The following is a 6,448-nucleotide window of genomic DNA, read 5'->3' as shown; positions in this document are numbered from 1 at the left end:
AAGGCCCTGAGGCCAGACTCAGCCAACCTGAGTCTCAACCACTGCCTGTGGCCACTGTTCCTCAATTCAGGGGAGGGGCTGGCTCATCCACCCAGCCCACAGTGCACTGCTGATGAGCTCATGAAACAAGCTGCATCTTCCTTCTGGCCCAGGTCTGGCTGCTAGACCCAAGTACACAGTCCAGCTTGGGTGTGTGTATGGATGTGAAGGAGGACCACCAAGAGAGTGACATTTCAGGGGAGCCAAAAACCTCATGGCATACAAATATGATCCCACACACAGGCTTCTCCTTTTGCATAAGCTGAAAATCCCGTGACTAAAGTGATTTCTTGGGATCATCTTTATAAGACATATTTTAGAATCAGGGAAATTCAAGTTAAGCAAGTTCTAAATTATCTGGGGGTAAAACTGGCTTAGAGATGTTTGACAAACATAATATTTTAAATATCAGGGGAATTCAAATAGCCCCACACTGGTGGCTCACGCCTGTAATCCTAGCAACTCAGGAGACTGAAATCTGAAGATTATGATTCAAAGCCAGCCCAGGCAGGAATGTGTGAGACTCTTATCTCCAATTAGCAACCAAAAAAAGCTAAAAGTGAATCTGTGGCTCAAGTGGTAGAGCACTAACCTTGAGCAAAAAACAGAGACAGCACCCAGACCCCGAGTTCAAGCCCCAGGACCAGCACTAAGTTTTTTTTAAAGGTTCACATAAACAATAAGCATCCAAACTCCTAAATTGTTGCATCCTCTGGACACCCTGGCCAACAGCTCTACCTGCCAACAGCTGCCCATTCATTTGGAGGAATCATTGGAGTAACCCCATCCTATTGGGCTCATTCATCTATTTTTAAGTGTCTGGCCTTGTAGACATCTGAATCTGAGTTCCCACATTGCACAGATGAGAAAACTGAGGCCCCAAAGAGGTCAAGTAATTTGCTCAAAGTTACATTGCAAAGCAGCCCCCCAAACCAGACTAGAACTCATACACAGAGCTTTTTCCACATGGACCCTGCTCAATATCCCTGCAGAATCTATTCAGACTGGCAGTGTACTGGTTGTTGGCTATTAAAACCCACCCACGGATCTAGGTAGGCACAGTTGATGTGCACAAAATGAAATCCTAACTCTCTGCTAAAGAATAAATGAAGCTGGGTGCTGGTGGCTCATGCCTGTAATTCAAGCTACTCAGGAGGATGAGATCTGAGGATCACAGTTCAAAACCAGCTCAGTCAGGAAAGCCTGTGATACTCATCTCTAATTAAAAAGCAACAAAGGCGGAAGTAGAAGCATTGCTCAAATTGTAGAATAACAGTCTTGAGCAGAAAGAGGTAACAAATAGCACTCAGGCCCTGAGTTGAATCTGAAGTACTAGCACAGAAGGGGGGTGAAGAGGAGGAAGAGGAGGAGGAGGAGGAGGAGTAGGAGGAGGAGGAGGAAGAGGAGCAGGAGGAGGAGGAAGAGGAGCAGGAAGAGGAGCAAGAGGAAGAGGAGGAGGAGGAGGAGGAATAATGAAAGGGGAGAAAGCAAGAACAATTCAGGTGGACATCAGAAGAAACTTCTGGGCTCTTCAAATAATGAAATCTGGTAATAGGCTAACCTCAGCGACAAGACTTGCCTGCTCTGCTTGGGCTGAGTGATAAGGACATTCTGTAAGCCTCTCCAAGGCCCTGGAGGAATTGGTTCTGTATTATCAAAAGAGCTCGTTCTGAGTGCAGACAGCCCTTGTGTGGCTTTGGCCTGTGATGCTGCTCTCAGTTTCCCTTCCATCACTGCTCAGGTGGAGCTCTGCTGACTCACCTGTGAGTCTGAGTTTCAGGTAGTGGGATGTACACTTCAGCAGAGAAGTTCTGATTCACAGCCACTGAGAACTGGGAAATTCCCCTCTGCTGCTCAGTCAGCTCTAATTTTGTGGGGAGGGGTCTTTTAGCTGCCCAGAAATTTTTAACTTGTGTCATAGCAGACATGCAATGATAAATCTATGAGATCCAAATCCTATTCTCTCCTAAATAAAGCAGAGGGTGTGGTAACTAGGAATCCAACCAAAGACTCGGGGCAATGGAGACTTCAGTCTTACTACAGTCCGTGATAGTTAATGATCACTGAGGCTAGTGGAGTTGCTGAAGACTGAGTGAAGGCATCAAGCTAAACAGTCTAGTTCGCCACCCTCTCCAAGGAAATCAGACTCCAACAGCCTTCTGGAAAGCATTCTGGAACCCCTGAGGTCTACTTCAAATCCTTTCTTGTGCTGGATTTATTTTTTACTCCATACAGGTATTTCAACCCACCTGGGCCACAGATGTGCATATTTCATTACCTAAACCACAGCCTGAACAGCAATGTACATTGCTTGTTGCTCCCTTATTGTTACTTCCTCTGGTCCCTTAACCTTCTGTGCATTGTATCCTACAATACACTCCAAATCCTAGAATCAAGAACACAGGGTAGGGCTGGGGATATGGCCTAGTGGCAAGAGTGCTTGCCTCGTATACATGAGGCCCTAGGTTCGATTCCCCAGCACCACATATGCAGAAAATGGCCAGAAGTGGCACTGTGGCTCAAGTGGCAGAGTGCTAACCTTGAGCAAGAAGAAGCCAGGGGGGCTGGGGATATACCCTAGTGGCAAGAGTGCCTGCCTCGGATACACGAGGCCCTAGGTTCGATTCCCCAGCACCACATATACAGAAAACGGCCAGAAGTGGCGCTGTGGCTCAAGTGGCAGAGTGCTAGCCTTGAGCGGGAAGAAGCCAGGGACAGTGCTCAGGCCCTGAGTCCAAGGCCCAGGACTGGCAAAAAAAAAAAGAAGAAGCCAGGGACAGTGCTCAGGCCCTGAGTCCAAGCCCCAGGACTGGCCAAAAAAAAAAAAAAAAAAAAAAAAGAACACAGGGTAATGTAGCAGGCTGGTGACAGAAATGTGTGTGTGTGTGTGTGTGTGTGTGTGTGTGTGTGTGTGTGTGTGTGTATCTTGTCTTCCAGCCAAAGTGGGACTCTAGTAAAACTCCTCACTTTAGTGTTCAGAGTTACTCATTGATGACTCCATTTTTATCCTTGAACCAAGCTGAGCACTGACAAGTGTTCTCAAACAAGCATCTCTATTTCAAAGTTGATCAATGTGGGAAGAAGAGGAGAAAAAAACAGGTGAGGAAATCATTTGGAAGTAAGCTCTCTCTCCCCATGCCAGGGTTCTTCCATCTATTCTTCTTCACCTTCAGTACAAATCTGAGAGTCTTTTGCCATATAGACTGGCTTGGGGAGTTTCCATTGGCTCTTTATACAAAATAGCTGAACAAGAAATCACAACGATCATGCATGTGTGATTTCATAGGTTTGATTGAAATAGTAGCCTGTGTGGACAGAGCAGTGGCCTGATTCTGGCTTCATGATCAATACCAAACAACCTACCATGTGATTCTAGGCTGCTCTGAAATGAGGTAATGGACAAAAAAGTGCTTTGAAATAGAATGATGGATGTAGTATGTGGATAGTAGCAAGTGTCACTGCTGTCACCTGTGGTGATTCCTTTGGGTAAATTATTCTCTGCAGGTCTCCATCAAGTCCTTAAGAGCAACCAGATAGGAAATCTTGTAGGCTTGGAGTTTCTGGGACAGTTCTGAGCTCAGACCCAAATGACAACCTGGACAGTTTGTTGCCTTTGGAAAAATAGGTTATGTATGTGGATAGAGACTCTTCCAGGAAACCAGTGTAGCAAGAAACTGGACAGCTATTCCATATGACTGGTTAGACTAATTCTTTCTACCCAGACCACTTCAATACAATGACAATAAGGGAATAATGGAATGTGTGTGTGTGTGTGTGTGTGTGTGTGTGTGTGTGTGCACAGATTAAGATAGGGCCAAAAGCATGGGAGGGAGATAAGTACATGCAAGGTATCAACAAAAATATTAGAAGCTACAACAAAGGAGGGCACACAAAGGGAGGGAGGAAGGATGAAAAAATGTAGTCATGCCATTCAGTATACACTATATAGAAAATGAACTATGTAACTTTGTGGGCTGGAATGAGAGGGGAAAACTAGGAGAAAGTAAAGGAAGGAATGACATTGTCCAAAAAAGAAATGTACTCTTTATCTGACTTATGAAATGGCAGCCCTTCTATATAACACCTTACTAATAACAATAAAATTATATTTTAAAAGTATTTGAGGACAAAATATGACAGAATTAAAGACTATGGAATACTGTTGTTGTGGCTGTATATTTCAGTACTACTTGATTTTAAAAGCAAATATTAACAAAATATTTTTATAATTACCTTTCTCTGTGTGTGCTGACACTAAGGCTTGAACTCAAGGCATGGGAGCTGTCCTTTAGCTATTTTTTTTGCCCAAGGTTGGCATTCTATTACTTGAGCCACAGCTCTACTTCCAGCTTTTTGATGGTGAACTGGATATAAGAGTCTCACAGACTCTCCTGCCTGGGCTGGTTTCAAACTTTGACCCTCAGATCTCAGACTCCTGAATAGCTAGGATTACAGGTGTGGATCACCAGTGCTCAGCAATAATTACATTTTTTGGTCAGTCATGGGGCTTGAACTCAGGGCCTGGGTGCTGTCCCTGAGCTTTTTTAGTCAAGGCTAGCATACTACCACTTTGATCCACAGTGCCACTTGAAGTTTTCTGGTGGTTAGTTGGAGATAAGAGTCCTAGGGACTTTCCTTCCCTGGCTAGCTTCAAATCTTGATCCTCAGTTCTCAGCCTCTGAGTAGCTAGGATTATAGGCATGAGCCACTGGTGCCTGGTGTGTAGTTTTTTTAAGGAAGAAGAAAGAATCTGTGAGGAAGCAGAGCAAATGCCACAGTCACCTTCTAGTTCCAGCCCGTTCTGGCTCTGTGATTTCTACGCTGAGACCTTCAGAAAAACAGATTGTACCTTGGAACATCCTATCTCAGATTTCCCTGCTCTCATTTCCTAGTTTTATGAGCTATTAGAGCCTCAGTTTACTCATCTCATAAATGACTAGACTGCCTACCTACTAGGGCTGACAAGAGTATTTAATGACATAAGTAAAACAATAATGGGCTTCAGAAAATGTTATATTCAATACTCCCTACCCACACCCCCACATCTGTCAACAGTGACATGACACAGCTCTGGGGACCTAGTATCTATTTGGTGAAAATCTGTGACATTCACAAATGTGTTCCTATATATTTATGTGTGGGGGCAGAAATAATACGAAGCATCTCCTTTCTATTGGCTAGACTAGGAGCAAAACTCAACTGTGTAAGCCAGAGCTTAATGAATAATTCCCTTGATGAAACGTGTCTTACTAGAGAGAAAGGAGGGTATAATCCTTTCCTGTGTTGTTTCACTACCCTTACTTCTGCTCCTTCTCTGTAGGACATTCTCTTAATGTAGTCTATGTGTCCAACCTCAGCTGAGATTACCTCCCTCCCAGCCCATTACCCTGTGGTTCTGTAGAAAAGGCAAAGATGATATCTACAGAAATTTCCCCTATCTAGAGTAGCTCTAAACTGGCCAAAGAAAGCCTATAGGTTCCCTTTCATCCTCATTTCCCCATGTAGCCTAACACTTTAGTTGCTTAGAATTCAAAGAAGTCATTTGATCTAGTTTTCATGCTTAGTCATGCTAACCCAATATTTTCCTCGATTTATATCACTTAAACTGCAGCTTGGTATAAGCAAAAGTGATAAGATCCATAAAACTACAGTACTGAACTCATGTAATTCTTGGCTGGGGGAACCCTCAGGAGCAAAACAGGCTAATTAGATTTTTCTAGTACAGACCCAGATCAGATCTCTGGGACTATCACACATAAAACATCAGCATTATTACTCCATTCATCCTTTAGTAAATGTTTATTGAGCATCTACTGTAAAACAGAGAAAAACCTTGACCTTTGGAAACATCTTGCTTCCTATTAGCTCCTCCTGTGCCTATCAAAGTCTCTGTTTAAACTTCTATTTCTATTCTTCTACTATTGCGATGATCACCTAACACAGCTCCCAATCTCATTCCAGTTTTTCCCTTTCTGAAACAGCAGCCTGCATGAGCTCTTATCTGCTCCTTTTCTCTTTCTTTTTCCCTTCCTTCCTTCCTTCCTTCCTTCCTTCCTTCCTTCCTTCCTTCCTTCCTTCCTTCCTTCCTTCCTTCCTTCCTTCCTTCCTTCCTTCCTTCCTTCCTTCCTTTCTTTCTTTCTGCCAGTACTGGGCCTTGGACTCAGGGCCTGAGCACCATCCCTGGCTTCTTCCCGCTCAAGGCTAGCACTCTGCCACCTGAGCCACAGCGCCCCTTCTGGCCGTTTTCCATATATGTGGTGCTGGGGAATTGAACCAAGAGCTTCTTGTGTAGGAGGCAAGCACTCTTGCCACTAGGCCATATTCCCAGCCCATTCTGGCCATTTTCTATAAATGTGGTGCTTTCTATATATGTGGGCTTCATGTATATGAGGCAAGCACGCTTGCCACT

Source organism: Perognathus longimembris, chromosome 11, assembly GCF_023159225.1.
Source record: "Perognathus longimembris pacificus isolate PPM17 chromosome 11, ASM2315922v1, whole genome shotgun sequence".
Taxonomy (NCBI): domain Eukaryota; kingdom Metazoa; phylum Chordata; class Mammalia; order Rodentia; family Heteromyidae; genus Perognathus; species Perognathus longimembris.
The sequence above is the reverse complement of the archived record's forward strand: the minus strand, read 5'-3'. Positions refer to the sequence as shown.